The sequence below is a fragment of the Dermacentor silvarum genome, chromosome 6 (assembly GCF_013339745.2).
Source record: "Dermacentor silvarum isolate Dsil-2018 chromosome 6, BIME_Dsil_1.4, whole genome shotgun sequence".
NCBI lineage: Eukaryota > Metazoa > Arthropoda > Arachnida > Ixodida > Ixodidae > Dermacentor > Dermacentor silvarum.
In genome coordinates this window covers 83,076,859-83,093,705 of record NC_051159.1, presented here as the reverse complement: position 1 = coordinate 83,093,705, position 16,847 = coordinate 83,076,859, and the positions used below count along the sequence as shown (strand labels likewise).

The window sequence follows — 16,847 nt, the reverse complement described above, 5'->3', positions numbered from 1 at the left end:
TCTTCCCTGCTTTCTTTTTACACCAATACTCTAAATGTATCTTGCTCACCTCGACTGCTGACCGGTGGTCAAAATTAATGCAGAACCCTCCACTACGGCGTGCCTCGTAATCAGAGCTGGTTTTGGCACGTAAAACCCCAGAAAGAAAAAGAACCGGTTGATGCTTCCGTTCACTTTAAATCCAAGCGCTTCTGGAATGTGTACGTTATCTATGGGTCTCACTGGGTGAATCCCGTCTCATTCCATTAGCATGTGCTGAGTGATCTCCTCATTTTTGCTACCGCATACATATGCCTCATCTAGTTGTGAATATTTGCTCCGGTATGTTTTTGTCCTGCAACTGGTTTGATCCTCAAATAGCAAGGCACTTCCCTCCGTGTTACCGTATAGATTTTTCTCTTCCAATTTCTTTCTTCTCATTCTTGTAAATATCCATGACATTTTTTGTTTCCATTCTTTCCATCCAATTCATTGTCTCGATTTCTTTCTCTTTCTGGTGACTACTGGTTGTCTATTGACACTTTCAATTACCCTGTATAATATACTTGGTTGCCAACTTTCTTGACCTCTTCCTCAATTCTGTGTCCACGCTTTTCAGGTACACATACTTGTGCACTTTAGCCAGCCATTTATTTTGATCCATGTTCCTGAGTCTTTCTTCAAAACGAATTTCGCTCTGTGCTTCTCTGACATCAAACGAGGCCCAACCCATGCATGCCACCCTGCACTGCCTCATGTGTGGTTTTTCCGCGGGCTCCCAAAGCCAACCGGCCTATGACGATGTTTGTTTAACTTCCAACCACGACAAGATATCCGATTTTAAGCACAGAATGGTATTTGCGAACGTTAGCGCTGGTGCGATTACTCCTTTGCAGATTCCACACACCACCTCATAATAATTGTGACCCCAAAATGATCCGCGTTTCATTATTGCTGCATTCCGCTTCCCCTTTATTTTCAGATTATCTTGCTGGATGCTTGAGTAAGCCATTCCTTCGTTTATGTGTATGCCGAGGTACTTATGTTACGAGGCATTGACTCGCCGTGGTTGCTCAGTGGCTATGGTGTTGGGCTTCTGAGCGCAAGGTCGCGGGATCGAGTCCCGGCCACGGCGGCCGCATTTCGATGAAGGCGAAATGCAAAAACACCCGTTTACTTAGATTTAGGTGCACGTTAAAGAACCCCAGGTGGTCCAAATTTCCGGAGTCCCCCACTACGGCGTGCCTCATAATCAGATCGTGGTTTTGGCACATAAAATCCCATAATTTAATTGTTTAATTATTTGTTATGAGGCATTGCTACGCGAAGAGAAAAAAGACGGGACATGCCACGTGAGATGCTGTCAGCCATTCTGTGGTAGCCGCAGCCTGTAAATATTGTAATATACGATTCCGTCTCTCCGGTGTACTCACGAATCCCCGTGGCAACATCTTGACTATAAGTATGACTTGTTGAATTTACACCATGTAATTACTCGTCTCTTCATTAAAGATCATAATTCTCGATTTCTCTGTGCCAAACTTAAGGCGTAGATTTGTCGCTGAGTTGCCACACATATTCGCAAGTGTCTGTAAATCTCTTCCATTGTCCGCTAGTAGCGCTATGTCGTCCGCACACATCGGTACGGGGACCTTCTGTTGCACCATTTGTACATTACGCATGTATGATAACTCAAACACTAATTCATTGTTTTCCAGCCGTCTATCTATGCCCTTATCATAAACCGTGAACATCATTGAAAACAAATGGCATCCTTGCTTCAGTTCTTGGTGAATTTCCACCACTTCATCATATTTTTGGCATTCCCATACAATTCGTATTCGGCTGTCTCTATATATTTCCCTCAGCAGCTCCACGAAATCGTCATCTATGCCTTCGTGCTTTAGAATATCCCATAAAAATTATCTGTTTACGTTGTTGCAGGCTCCCTAAAGGGGGCATGACACGTTCACCGAGCATTTTGCGTTTTTTCGCGAGAAATTGTAGTAGAAGGTCTATTATGGCTACACACGTGTAGAAAGTGGACAGTAAAAGCACATTTCTGTCCAAAATATGAGTTAGAACTAGTCGGCTCTAAGCCCCGCTCTCCGACGCCGACCGCGATATTGCCATGCCATGTGCTGCATGGAACCGAGCCATCGTCTGCTACATAATTAGCCACCACAACACGTGAGGTCGGAGCATAGATGCCGTTTATTGCTGCAGATATCGCGTGCCATGTCATTTACACTGCCAACTTCGCGTGAAGAAGCAAGCGATGAATCTTTGAGCAGCAGAAGCAGCGATCGCTGATCACTTCGACTTCGACCCCATCGCCACCAGCTCGTGACGAAACAGCCCCCAATATTTGCGTTGGCACGAGCAAGTCTTGGATGCTAAGGACTAAGACAGCGTAGTAAACGTGTTCAACATAGATGACGACATTGGTATTGAGTGAAATGCTGCTGATGCGATTCCTCACTGTTGAGTACTATTCGGGGCGAGGACTTACGGAGTCGCCGTCGGAAGCGCCTCCGTAAGCGCTTGTGTAGTATACATGAAGGACAACGCGGCGCGCTCCTCATAGGTTTGGCTGTCGGTGCTCAATAAAAACACCACGCGGGAGCCCTCCTGGTCATTTCTGTAAGTACTCTCCAAACTAGGGAAGTTTCTTACTGTCAAAATAATAATATTTGGCAAACAGAAAGCACAGAATGGCTTACAGGCGCTATCTATTTACCTAATACGTACAGTCAACGCTCATGGCGCGCGGCCGCCGTGATGGAGTCCCCCGAACCAGCTCCTTGCGTGATAGGTAGGCATTCGCTGAGAGCAAACTATGTGAAATATGTTCTTATAGTGTGCTGTTTGTATAACCAAATGTAGCATAACAGAAGGAAGCCTCAATGCAGCGATCGCACGGGTTCGCAGCGACCAACATGCGCGTCTGCGTGCATGTCCGCGCACTATGTTTCGCTTTCACTGCGGGCGTGTTTTCGTACTGTTCCGTGAGCTTTAGGCCGCCGCATATGAACATTTGACTATACACAAGCAACTTGCTGCGTGGACGCTATCAGCTGCGCTGTGCAAAAATAAGTTCGTTATAGCTAGAGACTTCGACACCACTACGGCGACTCGTGATGTGCCATCGCGACGTTTCAACCATTTTTTTTTTTATTTTCTTCTAAATTCTTGGACGTTTCAATATTGTTATTTCTCAAGTTGCGTCACACCGTACGTTTACTGGCCTTTTTAGCGAGGAATTTCCCGCTATTTCTTTTTGTTAATCCAGTACATTCATTGTTTGGTGTTAATACAAACACGAGCATATGCCATGCTCTTTTTTTTATGTGCTTCTTACCGTTCCCTTTCCATTCTGGTGAACAAGTTCATAGACCAAATCTTCATGACATTAAACGGGCAGCGCACGCGGGCGTGCTACTCAGTACGCGATTCTCCTACTCACCGAACATATATCGCAGCCCCAACGCCGTATCCCAAGCCCTTCTGCGTTGAACATTATTGCTATAGCAAAAATCTTCCCCGCAGAGGGGCTTGCTGCACACCTGAGTTGCTGCACATCCGAGTTTCGCAGTCAATGCTACACGCAGCTTCTTGACCTGCGGGTACATGAGAAGGCTGACACTGGGCTCCGTTGGGTACGCGTCCGGCATGCATTGCGGTACCGAGCAATCGCCTACCATGTCGGACGCCTTCAAAGGCATCCACTGCCTATTGTGGCGCTTTCAAGTTTTGTGAAGCAGACACACTAAGCGGAAAAAAACACCGCATATCCACGGGGTGAATGATGATGAGTGGGCGAAACTCCGGAGGGAATCATCGGTAAACCGTGAATCTTCCGTGTAATTCGCCCAGTCTCGCCGCACTAAATCGAACGATTGACTTCCACCAATGACACGCGCCATATGTGACGTCATTCCTATTTAATAACAGCGCCCTTCATTATAATTGCACCATCTCCCGCTTAAGGGGACGCTAGCACAAACGCGTTAGAAACGTGCAGTACTCTCTAGTAAGGGGGAGAGGCCACCGCGTTTTACGCAGCCGTTTACACATGCCGGAACGTGCACCGCGTTTGCCGACGTCATCACATGACTGCTGAGAGAGTATAACCCCCGTATTCATAAACGCTCCTCGACTTGAACTTGACTTGCCACCGCCTTCAACGCGTTTCGAACGCGCTGCCCAAGGCGGTGGCAAGTCAAGTTCAAGTCGAGGAGCGTTTATGAATACGGGGGTAAGGCGGAGAGGCCACAGCGTCTTACACTAGCTTCTTACACGGGCCGAACGCGCTAGCACAAACGCGTTAGAAACGCGAAGTCTTTCGTTAATGTTGGGTATTTATTGTCATCGTGGTGCGTGTGTCCATGTGTGCTTCGTGGCGTAGTGGTTAGCGCCGCGCGTTCGGAAGCGAGGGGTCCCTGGTTCGATTCCGCGCTACGGACACAACTTTCGGAATTTTTTTTCTCATGAAAGTAGACGTGGCTACCTACTACGACGACTACTACTACTACTACAGAGGAGGGACAGACCCACACCCTAAGGAGCTTCGCCCCTAAAACATCAGCACTTAATCAGGACCGTAGCGCAGGTGGGACTAAACTTTCGTTTTCAGCTCGCTTCGGCGCTGCCGAAGCAGACGACGCGGCCGCTGTATCCACGTGATCCCTCATACCGCGTCACACCAACGGTGACGCCAGCTGTTGCAGTGGTGGAGCTCGCCCCCAATAGCTTCATTTCTCATATTTCATGCATGAAGCGCCGTTTAGCCAGCCTTTAAAGGGCGACGAAGTATGGCGTTACTTCGGACACTGCAAATTGTTATGCACGTATAGACTGTTTGCTGGCAAGCATTCCATGAATGCATGTCTCTCGGATCCTCGTTCCCACCAAATCTTTTATTGCGATAGCAATTATATGGACACTCCAAAGCAGATTTCTGCCGTCGGTGTCGCCGTCGCCGTCGCCGTGAGGTTCCGTATGACGTCAATGGAGATGAAATCGTCGCCGGTGGTAAGTGGTTCTTGAGGGAAAGGGAAAGGTTGGCGCTATCTTCTGCCGAACGCTGTATGTGCGAGTGAAAGGGCGCGAGGGACGCGCGCATTCAGGGGGAGTGAACCCATGGTGGAGAACAAATGCGCGTTCTGCGCCGTGCTCCCTTAAGGGCTGCAGAAGTAGGCGTCTCTTACCTCCTTTACAATCACCATATATGTAGAGCAAACGCGCCTTCTTCCGACGCGCGAAAGGCCTTGGAGGGGAGGGGGAGAGGAATGGAGGCGACGTTTAGCTGCGGCACCAAATGCGTATTTAATAAAAACGTTGCGAGGCGAAAAGGTGAGTAAGATTTCCGATGCTGCTCGACGAGCGTTCCATTCTGATCTCGTCGAAAACCACCGAGCTGCCCCCAGAGGAGGCGCTGCGAGCGCGCGACGCCAGCAAACGTGTGTTGTGTCGGCTCCGCCGATTTTCGGCTGGGCCCGCGGCCCAAATCACCCTACCCAGGCAAAACTGGCATCGAGCGATCCGGAACATCGAGCCGAACAGCTGGATACCAAAGTCTTCCAGGTGGGCCCATTTTCTCCAAATTTACGGCCGTTTTCCGACCGACCACGTCGGCGCCGTCGTTAGCGACGCCGACGCCCGGCCGGGTGGAATCGGCCCTCCGAGGGCAAAATGGCGGAATCCGCGCTCCAATTGCGCGCGTACGACCCTGAGGCGATGGCGTGGACCACGGTCCCCACCACCGGTGACGCAAATTCGACGGTTTTTCCGAAAATTCGGAGTCAAGCTTTACTTCAAGCGGCCGAACGCCGCTCCCAGGACAAAGCCAAGATGACGGCGTCCAACGCCGCCCCGGCCGCCGGCTCATCGGTCGGAAACATGAACGCTCCCGCGACGCGCGCCACGGGACGCAAGGGCAAGGCGTTCACGAAGTGGAAGCCGCGCCCAATGATCAAACCTGCTCCCGAAGACTACGTTATAGTAATCAAGCCCAGAGAACGTGTTTCTCTTCACGAGGCGTTCACGGAAACCGGCTACGGCACCGCCATCTCGGCGTACCTCGGGCCGGAACGGGCCCGCGCCACCTCCGTTCTGCCATCGCGAGACCAAAACATCATCATCGTGCATACCCCGGACATCGAGGCGGCCGACCGGCTCATCGGGGACTTTGCAGTGAATACCGAGAAGGGATCGGTCCCACTTCACGGTTACTTGAGACAAGACGGCGGCAACACGTGCCACGGAGTGATCGTGGTCCGTAACACGGACACCACGGAAACTCTTCAACACCGAGTGTGCTGGCGTGCTGGCACCATCGTGGAAATCCGAAAATTTGGAACATCCAACAAGGCACGCATCACCTTCGCGGGTAAGGAGAAGCCCCGTTACGTGCATTATGACAACATGGTCGTCTCTGTGCAAAACTATTACAAAACTATCCCCGCCTGCGGCCAGTGTGGGGCCGTCGGGCACCGCGGGGATGCATGTCCGAACCTGCAGCCGAACACGTGTGGACTCTGCGGACTCCATGCTCCGCTAGTGGAGGGAGTGCGGGCCCCTCACAACTGTGTTCCCCGTTGTTCTGTGTGCGGTGGTGCCCATGCCACCAACTCTCGCGACTGTGCGGCAAAATTCCGCACACCCAAGACGGCCGCCAAAAAGAGCGGGAAACAGAAAATGACGCCCAAGAACAAAAGCCGCCATCTTGGGCAACCCAGCGACCAGCTGCCACCACACGGCGGCATGGAGAAACGAACGGCGGAGACGCACGGCAAAACCGGGGCCTGGGTCAATGCCGTCAAAAACGGGCGCCAGGTGAGCAATTCGGGCGGGGCTGCTTCTTCCCCCCCTCTTACTCCCCTCCCAAGCGCGCGGAGCGCCGAGCAAGATCAAATAGCAGCACTCAGGGCCCAAAACGAGATGCTGCTAAAAAAAAAAATTAACGAATTAGAATCCAAAATTAACCAGCCTCTTTCTCCTCCCTCCCTCCCCGCGACTGAGGTAATGGAGAGTGAGCTCGTGGAGCCGAAGGCGGCAACAAGTGCGGAGGCCGCATTCGACGCCCGTTTCGAGGCCCGTTTCGGGGCCATAGACGCCCGATTCGCCGCCTTGGAAAACCAAATCTCAATGATGGTTACCGCCATCTCAAAATTGCAAGACACAATTCCCGCGATGATTGCCCAACAAATTGCGCACTCCTCGCGCCCCTCGCGCAGGCCCGGCGGTCCCTACAAGGACGTATCCGGCCGCCCTCTCAAAACTTCTAGACGCACCCCCGAGGTAGATGATGACGACAGCTGCTCGCTCTCTGGTATGGAGGACTCCGCCCTCCTTGTGAGTGCTGGCTCCGGAGCAGCGTCACTACAACCCAACCTCAGCCTAACTGACCATGGCGAGCCGTCCTAAAATCAGGCGCTCCCCAAAAAACAATTCGGCCACCCCTGTTCACATTGTCCAGTGGAACTGTCGGGGCTTCCGGTCCCGCGCGAAGCGGGCGAATCTCCGACATTTCCTTTCAACTCTCGACTCGCTTCCGGCGGTGGTTGCCCTCCAGGAGCCAGGGAGCGGCGCCACCCTTACAAGCTACATCACCTTCCAGCAGGACCCCTCTTCCTGCGTCTGTGTGCATAAAAATTATACAGCTAATCTAGTCGACTTGGAACTTGAAACTGAATATTCGTATGTGATGGTTACACTTCTTCCGCTCAAGAAACACGATGCACCACTCCACATACTCAACATATACTGTTCCCCCAGACTCAAAAATATAACGTTCGCAGCGCTCTTTAGCCGCGCTCTAAAGGCTGCGGGCAGGGACCCCCTGATGATTGTGGGCGATTTCAACGCCCACAGTACTCTCTGGGGGTACGTGCGTGAGGAGAAGCGTGGACGCAAGCTAGCGGAACTTACGTCCACGCTGGGCCTGACTCTCCACACCGACCCTGCATATCCAACGCGGGTGGGTAACTCCGTGACCCGGGATACGTGTCCGGATCTTACCTTTACCAAAAACATTAGACACGCAGAATGGGCCAACACCGAGGAAACCCTCGGGAGTGACCACTGCCTTATCACTACCACCGTAATGACTAAACCATTGGCAAGACCACACGCACAAGCTGGGCTCCCCGACTGGAATAAGTTCCGGCAAACATACATCAATTCGGCCTCTATCCGCGAACAAGGATACCACGCGTGGGCACAAGAATTGGTTACACACCTTCGTTCGACGGAAACCCAAATTAAACTCTCGGAGGCAATGCCGGAGGTAGACAACCACCTTCTGCACCTCTGGGAGGCGCGGCACAGCCTCGTCCGCAGATGGCGCCGTCAAAAACATAATAGAAAGCTCAAAATTCGCATTGCCGAGCTCACCCAGCGAGCGGCAGAGTACGCGGCCCAGCTCGCCGACTCGAACTGGGTGGACCGCTGTAACACGGCGGCCAGACAAATGTCTAGCCGGAGCACGTGGCGCCTCTTCCGCGCCCTAATTGACCCGACTCAAACACGCGCCGAGACACAAAAACATCTCCAACGAGCTATTCATAGCTTCGATGGAGATACCTCAAAATTAGCGTACAAACTACGCGACCAGTACCTTTGCACTCAACAGGACCCCCGAGGGCCCGCGTACTCGTATGCAGGTTCAGAGAACGCGGAGCTGGATCAGCCGTTCCAGCTGCATGACCTGAAGGCGGCCCTAGCTAAAATGAAACGAGGAACGGCACCGGGACGGGACAAGATAACCGTGAAACTGCTTGCCAATCTTCCCGACCCCACCTACGATACCCTCCTCGCTTTCATCAACTCGATCTGGCTTGGTGAGGCACCCCTCCCAATCGAATGGAAGACCGCTCTGGTAACTTTCATTCCAAAAGCTGGCAAAGCCATAAACACAGACAACCTCCGCCCCATCTCCCTCACGTCTTGTGCGGGAAAGCTGATGGAGACCATGGTGCGGGACAGGCTGTCTGGGTTTCTAGAAACCCAAAATGCATTCGCAGACACCATGTTTGGTTTCCGCCCGCACCGGTCCGCGCAGGATGTTCTGCTTCAACTCGACCGAGAAATTCTCAACCCTGTCGAATACCCCCTCAACGATAAGGCTATACTCGCCCTAGACTTGAAGGGGGCTTTCGACAATGTCACACACGAAATTATCCTGCAACATCTCTCCCAGACCAACTGTGGACATAACACATTCCTGTATGTCAAGCAATTTCTCTCGGATCGACAATCTTTCATCCGAATCCAAGACGAAGAACATGGCCCCTATCAACTGGGAACGAGAGGTACCCCACAGGGCGCGGTCCTCTCGCCGTTACTTTTTAATCTGGCCATGATGAAGCTTCCGGCTCAGCTGGCGAAGGTCGAAGGCGTCCAGCACGCGCTGTACGCCGACGACATAACCATCTGGGCCAAACACGGATCGGTTGGAGACATTGAGGCCAACCTGCAGCAAGCGGCGGAGATCGTGGACGTCTACGCCCGCCGCTGCGGCCTTCAGTGCTCCCCACTCAAATCCGAATTTGTGCACATTCGCCCGTCGCCTAAGTGCACCACCAAAATGGAGCTATTCCTGGCCAGCGGCCCGATACCCGAACACGATGAGATTCGAGTGCTTGGTCTCTTTATCCACAAACACAAACGAGTTGATACAACAACAGCCAAATTGCGTAAGGTGGGGGACCAGGTGGGCCGGATGGTCCGCCGGGTTTCCAACAAACGCGGGGGGTTACGGTGCAAAGACGCCTTGCGGCTGGCGCATGCATTCGTGACCAGTCGAGTCCTCTACTCGACTCCTTACCTCCACCTGCGCAAGTATGACGAGAACGCCCTCGAGGTGATTCTCAGGAAGATGTACAAGCGTGCCCTTGATCTCCCGATAACCACGTCCAACCACCGCCTCATGGGCCTGGGGATGGTAAACACTTTCGCGGAGCTCCGGGAGGCACACTTGACAAATCAATATACAAGACTTTCAAAGACGCCGTCGGGACGCCGCCTATTAGCCCGACTTCACATCCAGCACCCAACACTGACGGAAGAGCGCGTACGCATCCCCGAAGTCTGGAGGTACGCCCTGCACGTGCGGCCTCTTCCGGCCAACATGACACGTGACGACCACAGTGGCAGGCGCCTTGCGCGGGCGGAGGCACTGGCCCGCCACTATGGGAACAAACACGGAATCTTCTACGTGGACGCCTCCGGCCCTCACCATGGGGGGTGGTACACGGCCGCAGTCGTCCATGAAAACGTCGCGGTGAATGGCCTAACATTCAGAGCTCAAGACATAACACATGCGGAGGAAGTTGCCATCGCGCTAGCTGCCGCAGACCAGGACTCGCGCGTCATCATTACCGACTCGAGAGGGGCCTGCAGAAATATTGAACAGGGGTACATTCCTCTCATTGCGTCTCGCATCCTTCAAAACAGTGACTACCTCGGGGCCCCCGCGTCTCGAATGATCGTATGGGCTCCTGCTCATATGGGCCTCGAAGGCAACGAAACGGCAGATGCCGCTGCCCGCGCGCTCACTCTCCGGGCAACGCCTTCAGACCCTTCCGAAATGGATCCCGAACCCAATCCGGCCCTAACTTTTCGAGAAATTACTCAACTATACCAATTCGGCCACGCAATTTATCCTAAGCCCTGTAAGGGCCTTACAAAGGCAGAGGAACGTACACTCCTCCGCCTTTACACCAAAACACTGCTGTGCCCGGCAGTTTTAAAGCACTTTGATCCTGCCTGTACAGGAAAATGCCCGCATTGTGCGGAGAAGTATTCGGACATCTTCCACATGGTGTGGGCATGTAAATCAACCCCGAACCTCACCCCAAAACCAAACCCCACCCGGGAGGACTGGGAGGCAGCCCTGCTCGGCTGCTCCGACCTGGCGAGTCAGAAGGCCCTGGTCGACCGAGCACAAGCCGCGGCGGCCGCCAATGGGCTCCTGTAATGAGGAGCCCACCTATACTCCGTTTCATACATCAGGTGCAACGCGGTGGAAGCTACGCAAGAAGTACGGTTCTTAAAATGTATCACTCCGCGCGTTCCATCTATGCTTCGCTGCGCGCCAGCGGCGTTTGCTCGCGCGAGCTTGCGCGTGAGGCTGCCGCGACAGGCTGCAAATAAAAAACAATAACGAAAAGCTAATTGACTTAAGACAATGTGTTTGCAGCCATATGGGTACATGGTTTGCTTGTTTATAAGGGTGAATTAGTTTTTTCGTTCAGAAGTGATCTCATGTAAAGAACATTTTCACAAAATTCGGTCAGTAAACACCGAACTACTTCTGAGTGCGAACGCAGCCACTGCAAAAAGTATCTCTAGCCTCCACAACGTTGCACCTGATGTATGAAACGGAGTATAGTGAGTGTGAGAGGTGGCCCCCTCCGGGCCACCTCAAGCTTCCTCCGTGTTAAAGTTTTTTCATCATCATCATCATGCCCCCAGAGGCACTGGCAACAGTCACCAACGCCGCGCGCGTTCGGTGCGAACGCGGGCAAAACACCGACGGCGTCGGCAACAGTTCTGCGCGTTACTGGTGCTGCTGCATGTCCAAGTTTATACAGCTGATAAAACCACTATCCTTACTCCGTATAGCTCTCTGCTAATTTGCTATCGCAATTGATGCTTCGCCTTTCGGGCGAAACTGCGACATTTTTTTATTGCGATAGCAATTATATGGTCACTCAAAAAGGATTTCTGCCATCGGCGTCACCGTCGCCGCCGCCGTGAGGTTCCGTATGACGTCAACGGCGATGAAATCGTCGCCGCGCGCCGGACGCTGTGTGTGCGAGTGAAAGGGCGCGAGGGACGCGCGCTTTCACGGGGAGTGAACCCACGGCGGCGCTGAGCCGTGCTCCCTCAAGGGCTGCAGAAGATAGCGCCAACCTTTCCCTTTCCCTCAAGAACCACTTATCGGAGAACAAACGCGCGTTCTGCGCCGTGCTCCCTGAAGGGCTGCAGAATTAAGCATCTCTTTCCTTATTTACAATCACCATATATATCTATATATATATATATATATATATATATATATAGAGAGAGAGAGAGAGAGAGAGAGCAAACGCGACTTCTTCCGTCGCGCGAAAGGCCGTGGGGGGACGGGATGGAGGGAGGGAGGGAGGGAGGGAGGGAGGGGAGGCGACGTTTAGCTGCGGCACCAAATGCGTATTTATATAAAAACTTGAAGCAGATATGGCAACCCACCCTGATAACATAACGTACCCACTTCCGCATTTTCCTGAAGACGCCTGCGGACAACTGCTCCGGGAAATAGAAAACCTCCGACGTACCACACGAGCCCTTATACCTCCGTGTGGGTCAGACCTCCCTGGTGGGTTAACCCGCCGAGAGGAGGTTACGTTACGGAGGCGGCGTGTCGGGATCGCACTCACTCCGTCTGTGACCGCTCTCTGGGCACAACTGTACCACGGTCCCGTCCCTATGGTACATCGTGCCCATTTTGTGACACTACGATTCAAAACGTGACAGTGACACACCTATTATGGACGTGCCCAGGACTTCACCTAAGCCGTCTCCGCCACCTACGGGCAACAGGCCTTTGGCCTGGCCGCCCACCCGACCTTGAACGTTGGATTCATGGGCCGTATCATCGTTCACTTCTAGATTTATTGCATGAGTCAAGTCTGTTCGTGTATTTTTGATGTATACTTTGTATTATGCCTAAGAGCAAGCTTTCGATATATATATATATATATATATATATATATATATATATATATATATATATATAAACGTTACGAGGCGAGAAGGTGGTAAAGACTTCCGACGCTGCTCGACGAGTTTCCCGTTCTGATCTCGTCGAAAACCTCCGAGCCGCCCCCAGAGGCCCTAGCAACAGTCACCAGCGCCGCGCGCGTTCGGTGCGAACGCGGGCAAAACGGCGACGGCGTCGACACCAGTTCTGCGCGTTGCTGGTGTTGCTGCATGTCCAAGTTTGTACAGCTGATAAGACTACTATCCTTACTCCGTATTCTCTACTAAGTTGCTATCACAATTGATGCTTCGCCTTTCGGGTGAAAGTGCGACTTTTTTTTTTTTCTGTAGTTGCGTGCGGCATATGTAAACATATTCCCACGTACATGTGTCCGTGGCGCAACAATTTTGCGCGATGTACGCCTTGGCTGAACCTTTACTTGAACTTGCTTTATTGCACCCGATATCGCTAAAAAATAACAATAATAAATAACAAGGCTGCCGTTTGGATGGGACACTGCCTGCCGGATGGGTCGGTGCGCGAACGCGGTCGGCATCGCATCTGGCCGCAGCCTCAGCTTTTTCGCGGGTATCCCAAACGCGGCGAGCAGGTGCAAATCGTCGTTGTAGCTGTCTGGCGTGAAGTGTTCCGAAGACAAAGCAAAAGCATCAATCAGATGAGCGCCAGTTCTTCCTGCCCACATTCATTTCCCAAGCCTTACGCTTGACGGGCTCCTTGGGGAACCTGAAGAACGATACGGAGCACTCCTTGCTCCGTTCGCTCTGGCATCCTACAGCGCTACATAGGCGCCGCGGTGGCATTGTTTTAGTCGCTGTAAGTTGAGCAATTCCAATGGCAAGCTAAACAAAGCAAAAGTTTCCCGCATGCAAGCACAGCTAAACCACGGATTATTCGCCGGAATATACATGCTCGCTGCTCGCTCGGCAAGCATGCAGCTTGTGACGTCACGGCTCGCGAGCGTGCCATTGTTGCTGGTCTGTTATGCCATTCGAGTGTAATGTAAAAAATTTCAATTACGAATTTCGTGCTGGCTCAAATGCGCTACAATTTTGCCAACGTGTTCTTGAGCGCACAAGGATTACCTCACACAATACAGATTATGATCGAAAATTGAGTGTCATGCCCCCTTTAATATCTACAAATGCCATCCATAAAGGTATATTCTGAGCTACTGAAATCTCTATCCACTGAGTTAGTACAAACTTATTATCCTCTTAGCACCTATCTGTCCTGAACACATTCTGTAGTTCCCCCAGTAGATCATTTTTTTTTTTTTCGTCCACTTCGACAGTTCTAATTTTATGGCTTGCATTGCATCACCGACGTTACTGCAACTGGCCTGTACGAGCTCGTCTTATCCTTATCACATTTGCCTTAGTAGGTGAGGATCATCTTGCTTTCACGCCATCCAACAGAAATTTTCTTCGTTTTAACCGCTTGCTCAATGGCATTAGTCAGCAGCGCCTTGTTCTTTGGACGGAGGTATTTATTAGCTGTATTGGTATTTCATCGGCTCCTGCGGCGGTGTTATTAGGGACATGTTCTGTTTTTTATTCTCTTAGTAAAAACTTTCTATGCTAAATTTTCATCTCTCAGGCTTCTCTGTTGTTGGTGGATCTGTTTGGATCTGAATTAAGCTTTCTTTTGGGCGAAGTTATCCCTAATAACGTCTCTGATGTACCGCAGCGCATCGTCTCCTTCGAAGATGTTACTGTCTTCATCCCTTATATAGCCGTTTAAGAATTTTCAATTTGAGCTCCGAGTGTTCTTACATGATTCCAGAATATTTTTGGTGTGCCTTTGTCTCATTTGCGAATGTTATGCACCCAACGTTCACTTGTGCATTTGATTTTCTCTTGCACGAGCTCACTCGCGACCTTTTCTTTTCTCGGTATTTGTTCCATCTAAGGAGCACCTCTTGTTCGTGTAATCTCAACTTTTTAGCTTCTATATGATAGACGCCTGCTTACGCTCTTCTATAGCTTGCTGTATTTCCTTGTTCCACCATTTACGTGGTTTCCTCTTTCCACTCCAACAATTCTTTTGCCGCGTCTGACTTATCTCCTGCTCCACAAAGTCTACCAGTTTCCTGTATGCCCAGACTGTTGTATAGGAAAAGGCCTCCATTTTCTTTATGGTTATTGCGATCGCCGTTATTTGCTTTTCATTCATATTTAGGAATTATGTCAAGTAAACAACAAGCTACAAATAGTAAAGCCCATACTGCAGGAGCGGACGACATCATATCACCAGGAACGTTTCATGGAAGTTATTCTATGTCGCGTTCGCATCGGACACGCACATCTCACACATAACTTTTTATTGAAAATGAAAACCAAGCGGTTTGTGATCAATGCCAAGAATCTCTAACTGTTAATCATATTTTAATAACATGTCCGGCATTGGATTTTGATGAACTTAACAAAATACTAACACCATTTCATCCCTCCCTGATCCTAGCTGAAAACGCACTTTTATTCCTAAACGGTGTTTTTAAGTTTTTAGATCAAACAGGTTTCTTAAACAAACTTTAAAGTAATGATCTTTGTTCCTTGAGATACTTTTATCAAATTTTATATTTTCATCTTGTACATGGCGCATACAGCATCATAGCCTTAGTTGCTTTTGCGCCATAAAACCTTACATAACTAACTATGATGTTATTGGTTCGTGATTTGCGTTAGTATCCCTTCCAAATGATATGGTTAAACGTTTATGATCGCTACCCAGGCTCTCTTTTCTATGTTTGGTCTCTTTTCTCATCATTTGGTCTAGTCGTTCGTAGACTGTTTCTGTGACTAAGGCATAATCGATACATGACTGCCTATTCCCGCATTGCCAAGTTAGCCGTCCATGACACTTATTCTTCCTGTTAACTACTATTGTGCTTTTGGCACGTAAAACCCCATAATTTAATTTTAACTACTATCCAGCGTACAGATCCAGCGCTAGAGAGCCGTTGTAATCAGTATATCCGTCTAAATCCTCCGTGTGCGCATTTATATTTTCAACTAATATCACCTGGCCCATTTTATTGAACTGAATGAACTCATCAATATTGCTTCTAATGCAATCAATCAATTCTTTATTTTTCATCTCCGCTATCACTACCCGTCCATATGTCAGCTATTCCATGCAGGTCACGCTTTTTTTTTGCTTTCCCATGTGCTGCTAATCCATAAATGCTCCTTACATGTCTCTCTTACCCTTTGCCACTTCATACCTCGCCTAATTAGCATGCCTCCACCTTTCATTGTGCCATTCATTCAGTTGCACCCGAGAGCGAGACGGCGGCACCCGCACGCGCGCGTCACGCGACTGCCTCGCCGACAACATCCCGTCTCGCCCCGCGGCGTCGCCTAGCCGTATCTGCTGTGCAGCATACCTGATTAAGCAGTCTAGGCGACCATTTGTCCCCGCCCCGTTCCAAAGGGGATGCCAATAAATCATCATCATAATCACCATCATGTTCCGTCGAGGCGCGCTGGTGACGTGGCGTTGCGGCCAATGGGAATTTAGGTGCCTTTTCGCTGCTACAGACGCCGACTTTTTCGCTCAACGGGCCATTTGATGCTTTCGCATCAAACATGCGCAGAACCCATCGATAATGATTGTCAGTGTAAGCAAAGAGGCGAGAGCTTGATGCGCTTCACTGTATCTGAGCTATTTCTCTCGAGCCTTTTCAAATTCTCTTCCATATCTATATTATAAGTGACGCATGTTCCTGCATGCTTCGCCAGCTCTACTGACGCCGGAGTCCGGCTACGCATTCTCGCCAACATCTTGGTCATACGGCCGCTTCGGGGTTCTGGCACAGGCAGCGATGCTTGCTGTTGCTTGATTGGCATTTGACTCAGACTACCTCACCGCATAAAAAAAAAACCGTTGCGGAACTCTCGTAAACAGCTCCGCTGTAAAACGAAAAGCATTGGTGCAGGTAGGATAGTCGATAAGTTCACCGCATTCGGCCAATTAAAGTATAATCTACGGTGCTTAATGATTTCCGGCACCCTATTGCCTCGCCTCTTGCCATCAAAAGCGTACACTACATATAGCATCGTTCAATCATAACCACAGCGTGGGCCCGACGTTTTGACGT

At 50.7% G+C, this 16,847-nt stretch overlaps 1 protein-coding gene across 1 annotated transcript in view; it reads left to right on the top strand.

Annotated features, from left to right (window-relative positions):
* Positions 1-16,847, top strand: part of LOC119456760 (uncharacterized) — a 59,443-nt gene that overhangs the window by 34,445 nt on the left and 8,151 nt on the right. The gene's annotated exons all lie outside the window — the stretch shown is intronic.